An 11,759-nucleotide genomic window follows, 5' to 3' on the forward strand; every position below is an offset into this window, starting at 1 on the left:
GGTTATGTTTATCCTCACAACAAACCTGTGAGGTAAGTTAAGCTGAGAGATAAGTGACAGGTGCACTTAAGTGACAGGCCAGTCACCAGCGAGTATCATGGCTGAACAGGAATTTGAACTCTGGTCTCCCTGTTCCTAGTCCAACACACTAACCACTACACTATGCTAGCTCTGTATTTAACCACCATGTGTGCATGTACATACATACATACAAATAATTGTATGAAATAATTGTATGAAATAATTGTATGTATGAAGAGCCCCTGGTGGCGCAGTGGTAAAACTGCCACCCTGTAACCAGAAGGTTACAAGTTCGATCCTGACCAAGAGCTCAAGGTTGACTCAGCCTTCCATCCTTCCAAGGTTGGTAAAATGAGTACCCAGAATGTTGGGGGCAATATGCTAAATCATTGTAAACCGCTTAGAGAGCTCCGGCTATAGAGCGGTATATAAATGTAAGTGCTATTGCTATTGCTATTGCTAATTATATACCACTTTCGACTAAAGTTCCCAAAGCAGTTCCCAATGTGGCATGAAAGTCAGTACCAGAACTCTGTCTAACATTCGATCCTCCATGAGATACTGGACCGGGTCTCACGATCCATGAGACCTAGGGGTGTGCATGGTCCGGAGCAGTCCAGACCGGCACCGAAGGGGGGTATTTCTTTAAGGGCGGGAGGGCTTGCTTACCCCTCCCGCCTCTTTGCCCCCGCCAGAGGCCATATGTCACAGAGTAATGGGGGCGCTGGAAACCAGCCACCCCCGCCGCCGCCACCCCTGCCCCGCCGCGAGCAGATTAAGGCAAAAACTACCGCTACCACTGCCGCCGCCGCCCGCCAGCCCTCCCTCCCTCCCAGCCGCCCGCCCACCCGAGTCCTCACCCGATGCTGTTTTAAACAAAGAGAGGAGCTACCGAACAGAGCTCCTCTCGTCGATCGGAGGCCCGGTCTACCCGGCCTTTTCCCGGCGGGTAGACCGGGCCTCCGGCAATCGGCGTCCTTTGTGGTGCTCGCATGCGCGTGCGCAAAGCCTCAGTAGCCTCCAGGACTTCATAGCGAGAGGAGCTAAGACTGCTCCATTCTCTCTCTCTCTCTCCCACCCACCAAGACTGCTCCATTCTCTCTCTCCCCCCACCAAGACTACTCCATTCTCTCTCTCTCACCCACCAAGACTGCTCCATTCTCTCTCTCTCTCTCCCACCGACTGCTCCATTCTCTCTCTCTCTCCCACCCACTAAGACTGCTCCATTCTCTCTCTCTCACCCACCAAGACTGCTCCATTCTCTCTCTCTCTCCCACGCACCAAGACTGCTCCATTCTCTCCCCCCCCAGACTACTCAATTCTCTCTCACTTTCTCCCACCCACCAAGACTGCTCCATTCTCTCTCTCTCCCTCTCTCTCCCACAAGACTGCTCCATTCTCTCTCTCTCCCTCTCTCTCCCACAAGACTGCTCCATTCTCTCTCTCTCCCACCAAGACTGCTCCATTCTCTCTCTCTCTCTCTCTCTCTCTCTCTCTCAAGCCAAGCCTCCTGCTGCATCCTTTCCATCTTTCTTTCCCCTTCTCCCTTCTTTTCCAAAATTATTAGAAGAGGTTCTCATATTCCCCCCCCCCTTAAAAGTGTTCCATGTTTTGTGTGATGATTTGGCAGAGGTGGAAAGGAAGAACAATGCATTTTATTATGCATTTTGTACAGATTGTATAATATTTATATTATTAGAATGAATTTTAATTCAACTTATTTCATATTAATTTAAATCAATCTTGGCCTGCCAGAACATCAAAAGTTAAATATTGATTAAATTCATTTTTAATTCATTTTTAATTCATTTCACTTTAATTCTGTTGAATGGTTGATTGGTTGATATTAAGTGTTACTCTAATAATCAGCACCCTAGGAATTGACCTCGGCCCCCATGAACCAAGTCACGGTTGGTTTCGGCCCGCCAGGTCATTTGAGTTGTGCAGGCCTGCTTTACACCCTTGTTGCATTTCACCCACCAGTGCTGTCTTTAAAATCACTGGCATAGGGCAGCAACTTACCTCCTTGGCGCCCATGTCAGTGTCAAAGTGGAAGTGCCCGACGCACTTCCAGAGGTGCCCCATGCCAGTGCTTTTAAAGACAGCATCTGCAGGTCTATTTGAATAGAATAGCTCTATTCAAACTCCACAGGCGCACTGGAGCATCTCACAGTTCTCAAGTGCTGCTGGGCTGAACGGCCAGGCCCAGCGGCCATTCCCGCTCTGCCTGCTGCCTCCGCCATGGGGAGGATGCCTGCTCGACTCTCTCATGCACATGGTGACTAGAATTACTGGCAAGATCCAGCAGTTCAGCCTCGTGGCAGCAGGGGATCATGGTGGAAAAAGAATAAGTCACAGTGTATCCCCCGCCATAACTGTCTTCTTGTCAGGGATGTTTCAGAAATCGTATGGGGTAGATTTATTTATTTATTTATTTAAGCGTGGAAAGTCATACATTGCAACAATAAAGTATGGCTTGCCAAAAGTCAAACTGTATGAGACCATGCCAAGAAAATGAAGCTACTCACATGATTGATCAAAAACGGGCTACCGGAGGCCAGCCCAGTTTTGATCAGTTGTGGGAACCACTGGGTTTGTGGGCAAGGCCAGTGGTTCCCTGGGGGCTAGCCCGCCTAACAACCCCTCCCCTTAAATGAGGTTAATGGTGCGAGGGCTCCGTTAACCTCATTTTTTTCAATCGTGTTTCAGCCACAGCTGCACCTCCTCCCACGATCCCCGGAGCTCCCGACAGAGCTGCGGCCAGGCGCAGGAGCACCCAACCGGCAGCCGCTTGTCTGGGCAACTGATTCGGCTGCCCAGCAACGGGCAACTGCTCGTGTGTGGGGAGAGTGGGCTAAGCCAGCTCTCCCCACATTGACCCTCCCAGTGCTTCACACCAATCGTGTGAAGTGCCTCAGTGAAAAGTAGCAGCAACATGGGACCAAATATTTAAGATACTTTTTTTCTAGTGAGGGAGATAACAAAGAGGCAGCAAGAACACACTAGGACTTTTCACATATTTTTTTTTTTTTCATGCATTACAATGAACTGGTGTAGAGGGGGGAGCAAAATGATGTCTGCTGTCATCACTCCTGCCTCCTGTAAGAGCTTATATGTGTACAAACTGGGTCCCCAAGTACACCCATTGAGCCTGCATGCTTTCAGAAATTATGCTGAATACACATGGGAGCAGGAGTGAGGATGTCAGGTGCAACCCCCACCCTACAAACTGAGTCCCCATTTGTATTCAGTCATGATACTTGCTGGGTGACTCTGGGCCAGTCACTTCTCTCTCAGCCTAACCTACTTCACAGGGTTGTTGTGAAAGAGAAACTTTAGTACACCACTCTAGGCTCCTTGGAGGAAAAGCGGGATATAAATGTAGTAGTAGTAGTAGTAGTAGTAGTAGTAATGTAGGCTCTTTTAGAAGTTATGCAGAATGTATAAAAGGAGCAGGAGTGAGAAGAGAAGATGCTACCCAGCCCGCAACATGCATTCACCATAATATATGAAGAGTGTGACTTTAATACCTGTGCACACAGGGGAGTATCTAGGGTGGGGCAGGCAGGGCACATGCCCCGGGCACCGCTTGAAGGGGGTGCCATTTTTTTAAAATGAAAAAAATTTCAAAATGGCCACCAAAAACAAAATGGCTACCATGCATGCTCAAATAGCCTCTGAAAGGCCCTAGTTTCTGGGGAATGTCAAATTCTCAATTTATTTTTAAAACTTATCTAATAGTGATGCTACAATGCATAGTAGAGAATTAGACAGGCACTTCTGTTCAGTTTTCCAGGTACACTTCCACATAGTATTTGGGTATTTCATGAGCCCCAGCAAACTGAAATTTGTAGTTTTCCAGCATTTTTTGGTCTGGCTACACATCCACTGCTAAATAGTTTTTGAAATATTAAAAGATTAACGAGCTTGACTAGTATTTTTGAGCTGATTTTATGGCAAAGTTATCTGAAAGATGGGTGTCAGATGTTTGGATGGGGGCGCAATTTCAGTGCTTGCCCTAGGCGCGATTTTCCCTAGATACGCCTCTGTGTGCACATGTTTAATCCATTTATAACCAAGCTATCCTGTAGACTCAGAATAGTTTGCAGTATTAAAGTCCCCCTCTTACATTGTGCATCTTCACACAAATTGCCAACTCCAGCTCCTAGTCCATCCCTTCCTAATCCTCTTTAGTCCTAAGGATACATTTTTACAGTGAACATATCAAACGTCCCCCCAAAATGTCTTTTCTCATTCTACTCTGCTTACTTGCCCAACATAAAAACCTCCCTACTCATTCCACTTAACCTTCATCTAATATCCTCATCTCCCTGACCTGATTCCTTTACCCCATTACTTATCAGTGTTGCACTCTTAACAATTTCCCTCTGCAACAGCATTGACCTCCTTCCTCAAGAAAAACCAAAAAACACCACCCAACAGTTCCACTGTTATGTAATGTTCCTTGAGCAGTTCCAAAGTCATGGATAGATTTTGAGAGGAAAGCAAGATAGTAGAGCTATTCCAAGAATTGATGGTTGCTGAGTCTCTGCTATGGGGAGTCTGACTGTCTTCCGCCTGCAGAGCCAACTGCAACCACAGCAGCCTAGATCTTTCTGTGCTGCAGGGCCAGCTGACACAGAGGAACTGCTGAGAGGGAAGGGGACAAGAGGGCCTGAGATATATATAACAGTGTTTTGTCTGCGGTGGAATTCTTTGTTCCAGTTGGGAAACCAGATAATTTCATGTGAAAAATATGAAGGAACTGACAAATGAAATTACAAACCAGACAGCCAAGATGTTAATAAATAAGCAGCTCTGGCATGGTTTTGTAAGACCAGAAATTTGATAATATTTGGCACAATTATCACTGTTTTTGTACAATGCTTGTTGATATGAATGGGGATTGTGTGCAAGCATGCATTGTGCTCAAGAAAAGGAATGGAGGTGGATCTGGCAACTACTATCTTATTATTATATTTCCAATTATATGTAGTAATTATATATAATATATAAGGCTTTACAACAAACTGTACATAAATAATAATTAAAGAGAATGAATGCAGGTCATGTGAGTGCAGATCAATGAGTGCAAAAGGTTTATGACTGCAGGAAAGCGGACTAAGGGAGCCCAACCCACTTTCCTGCAGTCGTGTGCTGCCACAGGAGCTGTGCGGTTCCCAACAGCAAACCCCGCTAACTACCCCTCACATTAAATGAGGTTAGTGGAGCAAGCGCTCTGCTACCCCATTTCCCTGATCGTGAGATGCCATGCTGCGGCAACTCACAAGGAGACCCCCGACCAGGAGATTCCAACAAGCCTCCCGGCCTTGGGGGTCTCCCCAGAATGCCCACGCACTCGCGCAGGGCATTCTGGGACTTCTGGGGATTAGGCAGCCCCCGATCCGCACCACTTTTACTGACTGCATGGCGGAGCTGGTAGTCGTGTGGGTTTCCAATCTGGCCACCCAGGATGGCTCTCTGCTCGTGTGTGGGGAGAGCGGACTAAGCCCACTCTCCCCACAAACCACTTCACTTTGCTTGGGTGAAACTCCTCATGGAATATAGTTTAGCTTTTTTATAAATGAGGATGACTAGCTCAAAGCCACATAAGTCAATGGCAATGTAGGACTCAAACATTCACTTAATTAGATTTCTCAGCCATAGCAGCAGCAGAAACACTTGATGGGCTGGATCTGGGAAGAATTTTGGAGAGTGTCACTGCTCAGTGTCCAGGAATTTCATTCTGTGCTGCAGCCACCCACACCAAATCCAAGGGTCCTTTGACCCGCAGGGGTGGCTTTTAAGAAGCAGCCAAGGGAGTGCAGAGGAGGGGGCAGGGAACACAGTGACACTCAGGATGCTACCCATGATTCTATTATTTGAATTTTGGAGACCTAAGCTGAATTCTTCTCTCAGTCGTAAACTCACTGGGGGGCCATGAGCAATTCCCAAACTCTTAGCATAACTTATCTCACAAAATTACTATAGTATGGAATAACCCAACATATACCGCTCTAAAAAGTAGAATAGAAATGTGACAGATAAATACATGCACAAATAACTTTCTGCCCTTGTTTCTCAACATATTTCCACCCATGATCTTCATTTCTCCACTCTCCTACAAATGCATCTACCGAATGTGCAATCTGATTATTTTTGTTTGTTTCTGCAATTTTGTGTGTTTTTATTTCTGTGGTATTTCTTGCTCCAAAGAGTGTTAAAAGGTCAAAAGGGGTTCTTTAAGAAGGAAGAAGCTAAGCTATATGTGTGAGACAGCAATTAAATTACTTCTTGTGTACATCTACTGTACTTAGTGTGTAATTCTAAAAAAAGACTGTTTAAAGTGACAGCCAAGGGGTAAAAAATAAATACACTACATACCTGTGGGGATTCGAATAAAGTCATTTCCCTGCTGCACCATTAAAAGGGGGGGATATAAGCCCCCAAACAGAGGTCTATCACTACTTATCTGCTTAAAAATTACTGAAGTTAATAGTAAAAATGAGCTTAAAGAGAGAATAGATACTTGGTGTACTTCCAAAATAAATGAATGAGGAACACAGAGTTGTTGTGAGCTACACCTGGTTTCACAGTCTGTATATGCTCAGAGGGAAAGAGGCAAAGTCACATCATACACAAACTGAACTGATTCTTGGAGATGGTGATCATGTAGGATCTGGGCGCACAAGCAGGGATAGAGGAAGACACACTTAGAAAGTTCAATGGGCTTTATATTATATAAAGTTGCTCATCAGGATAAAATTCAAACAGGTCATCCAAATTAAACATGTTTCCGATTTAAGGTATAGTGCAATGTGCCTGGTTATCACATGTGTGATACCCTAAATAGGTATCATTTCATAAATAGGGGATGGTGGGAGTTGTAGTTCAAAAACAGCTGGAGGGCCAAGGTTCCCCACCCCTGCTGTATGGGATAGGGTAAATGGGCAAACTCAAAACTCATCTCCTGGGTCAGGAAGACCTTCCAGGTGTGGAGATTGGAATTCTTTTCACACTAAAGAGCCTCTTCCCCTGGTCCATGCCAGACCATTGATGCCTCAATAGTGAGGTGGGAGTACTACAGTCTTATTTAAGTTCTTTTTGTGGTAATTAGTAAGACATCTTTTGTGCCAATGAAAAGAGGAGTTTCACTATTCTCTTTAGAAATAGTCCTTCTCCTTAACTCGCATCTGCTCAGTCAGGCTCCTTCTCTGTATATTAAATAGAGAGGGGCATGAGGGATGTTGCGTTGCGTGTAGTTGCGTGTTGTACTTGATGTGGGGTAAAGTTGCCCCATGCTGCTTGTGCTAAGCAACTAACTGAGAGTTTGCCAAATATGGGCATGTGGAGGGTTCACGGTCCCACGAGTCCAAGTAGCCAAGATGGAGACTGCAAACCTGCGGTTCCAAATCATATAGAGGGGTACTGCCTGTAGCCCTGAACAGGCTGTTCTTGTAACAGTGGATAAAGGTAATCCAGTTGACACACTATACCTGGGCTTTCAAAAAGCTTTCAACGAAGTTCCTCATCAAAGACTTTTGAGAAAACGTAGCAGTCATGCGATAAGGGGACAGGTTCATGTGCGGATATTGGTAAACTGGTTAAAGTAACAGAGGGTAGAAACAAATGGGCAATTTTCTAAATGGAGGGAAGTAAGAAGTGGGGTCCCCCAGAGATCTGTACTGGGACCAGTGCTCTTTAACTTCTCCATAAATGATCTAGAAGATGGGGTAAGCAGCAAGGTGGCCAGATTTGAAGATGACACCAAACTATTTAGGGTAGTGAAATCTGAAAGGGATTGCAAGAAGCTCCAAAATAATATCTCCAAACTGGGGGAGTGGGCAACAAATTGGCAAATGTGGTTCAATGTTGGCAAATGTAAAATGATGCATACAGGGGCTAAAAAACCCAACTTCACATATATGCTGATGGGGTCTGAGCTGTCAGTGACTGATCAGGAAAGAGATCTTAGGGTTGTGGTGGAGAGCTCGTTGAAAGTGTCTACTCAATGTGTGGCAGCTGGGGGAAAGGCCAATTATGTGCTTGCAGTCATTAGGAAGGAGTTTGAAAATAAAACTGCTAGAATTTTAATGCCCTGATACAAAACTGTAGTGTGGCCACATTTGGAGTATTGTGTACAGTTCTGGTCACCATATCTTAAGAAGGACACTGTAGGACTGGAAAAGGTGCAGAATAGGGCAACTAAGTTGATCAGGGGCCTAGAGCACCTTCCTTGTGAGGTAAGGCTACAACACCTGGGGCTTTTTAGTTTAGAAAAAAGATGACTAAGGGCAACATGATAGAGGTCTATACAATCATGCGTGGTGTGGAGAAAGTTGATAGAGAGAATTTTTCTCCCTCTTGCATAACACTCTTGCATTTTCTCCCTCTTGAATTTCCCATGAAACAGATTGCCAAGAAATCTAGACAAAAGACAAAATAAAGTACTTTTTCACACACATAATCAACCTATGGAATTCTCTGCCACAAGATGTGGTGACAGCCAACAGCCTGGATGGCTTTAAGAGGGTTTAGATAAATTCATGGAGGAGACGTCTATCAGTGGCTACTAGTCTGAGGGCTATAGGCCACCTCCAGCCTCAGAGGCAAGATGCCTCTAAACAGCAGTTGCAGGGGATGGGGGGGTAACAGAGAGGGCATGCCCTCAGCTTTTGCCTTTGGGCTTCCCAGAGGCATCTGGTGGACCACTGTGTAAAACCGGATACCTGACTAGATGGACCTTGGGCCTGATCCAACAGGGCTTTTCTTATATTCTATGGTCTTATGATCTTTAAATTCTAAAAAGATGTTTGCCCCTTACATCTCTTCCCTTTCTCCCACCCAATTTTTCTCTTGGAAGTCTGTTTAAGTTGAAATAATCAACAACTACACCTCTTTGATGTTTCCATGTTTTATATACCTCCATCACTTCCAGTCAAAGTCTTTGGCCTAGCAGATCTCTTTGAATTAACTTCTCCATCCTTCCTTAACAGCTGTTGGTGCTATCGCTTTACTGTCAGCTGAGAAAACGGAGTGGGGGGGAATCTTTTTGTATGACCAGAACAGATGCCATTCCATACCAGAAGCAGTGAAGCTGCTTAAATCTATTAGTGGAAAATCAGCATTTGATTTCAGCAGTGCATTGGGTCACATTTGTCCTTTTATTCTGACTGAGCTCCTAAATTAAAAATAGTCAGTTGTTCCACAAGTCCTGCTTAGGGATTGTTTGTGCCCAGGCAGTGAGGCTCAGATGGCAGGGTAATATTGTCACATGACAAAACATTTCTAGATAATGTGATTTTCCCTCCTAGCCTCCTGAAGGAGGCTTAAGAGGAAAATATTAGTGGCTAATCTAAGGCGACAAATGACCTTTTTGGGAAAACCTAGGAGAGAGCAAGGAGAACTAGAAGGGTGACTACCTAGGAGTGGCAGCAGTACCCTGCAGGGCTATCTAAAGATTGTGCAAAAGAAAAGAAAGGACAACTTACAAGTCATCAATGCTGAGGGAACCAATTGTCATCAATCAAAAAGTAAGCATGTGTGTGCGTGGACTTTTTTGTGAAGCATTGTGTCTAAAAAGCAGGATTAAAATGTATTAGAAACACCACTTCTGGTATATTCATTGAGCCTTCTCTGAACAAAGAGGCACCTTTTAAAAGTGGTGGTTCTCTTTATTTAGCAGGGGGAGAGCAACTGGCCCTATCTATTCCCAGCACAACATCCCTCCAGTGGCTGTTGCTGGTGCCTATCTTATTTTTCTTTTTTAGATTGTGAGCCCTTTGGGGACATTTCTCAAAGCAACATTTCATTTCAGCACTTAACAGCTACATGTCTAGGAGCAGTGTGTCAAAATAGCAGCCTCCCAGCTCGGGGGTCTCTTCAGCATGCTCTGCGCACTTGCGCAGAGCATGCTGGAACTCCCAGAGGCCACGCGGCCCCCAAACTTGCAAGCCCCTGCTGTCTCCGTGACAAAGCCAGCAGTCTTGTGGGTGGCCAATCCGGCTGCCCGGAGAGGGCTTCATGATCGTCTGCAGGGAGAACCGATCGTGAGACCTGCCTCAAAGCTTCATTCACAGTAGCTGAGGAATTCTCTCAGACCAGCAGATAACAATATTCAAATAGTATTTTCTCCCCACCTCAGTTCATCTTCCATACATATTCCCCCGCTTCCAGTAATGAGCTCTAGCCTGATTAGGACCCATCATGAGGAAGGGCTCTGGAATCCGACGTATTGAAAACCACAAGTTCTGCATCCTAACCAAAATTGATATTTTATTCTCTCAAGAGATTGCTAAGCAAGCATGACAGTTAAGCATCATGACGATGTATTTAATGCCATGTATTGTGTAGCCTTTAGTTTGTATTTCATCTCTCTTTTCTAAACAGATGCTGGTGCTTAAGAACTCACACCTCAACCACTGGGGAAGTCGAATTCCTTCCTTCTCACAACTGACATTTCAAAATTATGAGTGTGGCACACAATAGACTTAAATTGGTTTGTTATTCCCTCTCCTTATAGAACCTTGGGGACTGTACAATTGGGGGCGGGTAGGGCAGGGGTTCCCATTTTGCAACCCCAGATGTTGGACTACAGTTATTGTTGGATCCAGTTCCTATTGGCCACAATGAACTCACACAGCTATGAGAAAAGACTAGAGCAGAGGAGTTCCCAATCTTGAATCCCCAGGTTTTGTTGGATTACAATTCCCATTATCATTCCCAGTCACAAAGGCCTCTGGTATTTGCTGCTGCGGATGATGTAGTCCAACATCATCTGGGGATCCAAGATTGGGAACCCCTGGGCTCTAGGATCTGACAATTATCAGCACTGTCTCTAAACTAGAACCCCCAGCATAAGACTGGTATAAAATACATATATATTTCTAGTGTAGTACATGCCCACCAACATCTCTCCCCAGTGCTGAAGGATGACATTTTGTCCCCATCTCTGCAGGTGGCAATCATAACATCACCTGTGGTTTCTCTATTATGATGTGCTCTTTGTCTCCTTGATGATGGCTAAAGTTCAGTGGTGTGGAGGATGCAGGAGAAGCAGCAGCATCTCATAAAGGACATCATGGTTCTCCTCCTCCTGTTCCAAGAACAAATGGGATAATGGCAAAACAGATGTACTCCTTTTAAATGTACAAATGAGTGGTAAGGCTGCCAGGTAAAAATATATATTTATGTTCTACAACAAAAATTTGTAATGAAGGCAGTTTAAAACCAAGTGATCCAGCAGATGAGGCAAGTATTCAGCATCTCTATATGCCAAATTCTTTCACTTTCTTCCTTTGTTTGGCTCTGTAAATAACCTTTTCCAAGGTATAAGTCTAGTGACAATAGGGGGAAAGATGATGAAGCTCTTCTTACAATCAGTGAGAAAAGCTTTTTCCGTGTCTAAGAGAGACCTGCTCTATATGCTAAGCCCTCAGAGCTAAACCCACTCTAAGAACTAAGCCCGCTCTCCCTGCAGATGATCAAAAGGCAGCCCTGGGCAGCTGAATCGGATGCCCACATGGCTGCCAGCTCCATCACGAGGCTGGTGGGGGCTGTGGGGATTGGGGGGCTGTGTGGCCCCCAGAAGTTGCAGGATGCCCCACGCGAGTGTCTCCAGGGAAAGGGGTGAACACAGGCCCTCTCTCCCCTAGCTACCCCCGCTGGCAAGGAAGATCACTTGTTGCACTTTCAGGGAAAGGGGAGGAAAAAACTTCAGATATTAACATCACCAACAT

The sequence above is a fragment of the Hemicordylus capensis genome, chromosome 4 (assembly GCF_027244095.1).
Source record: "Hemicordylus capensis ecotype Gifberg chromosome 4, rHemCap1.1.pri, whole genome shotgun sequence".
NCBI classification, from domain to species: Eukaryota; Metazoa; Chordata; class Lepidosauria; order Squamata; family Cordylidae; genus Hemicordylus; species Hemicordylus capensis.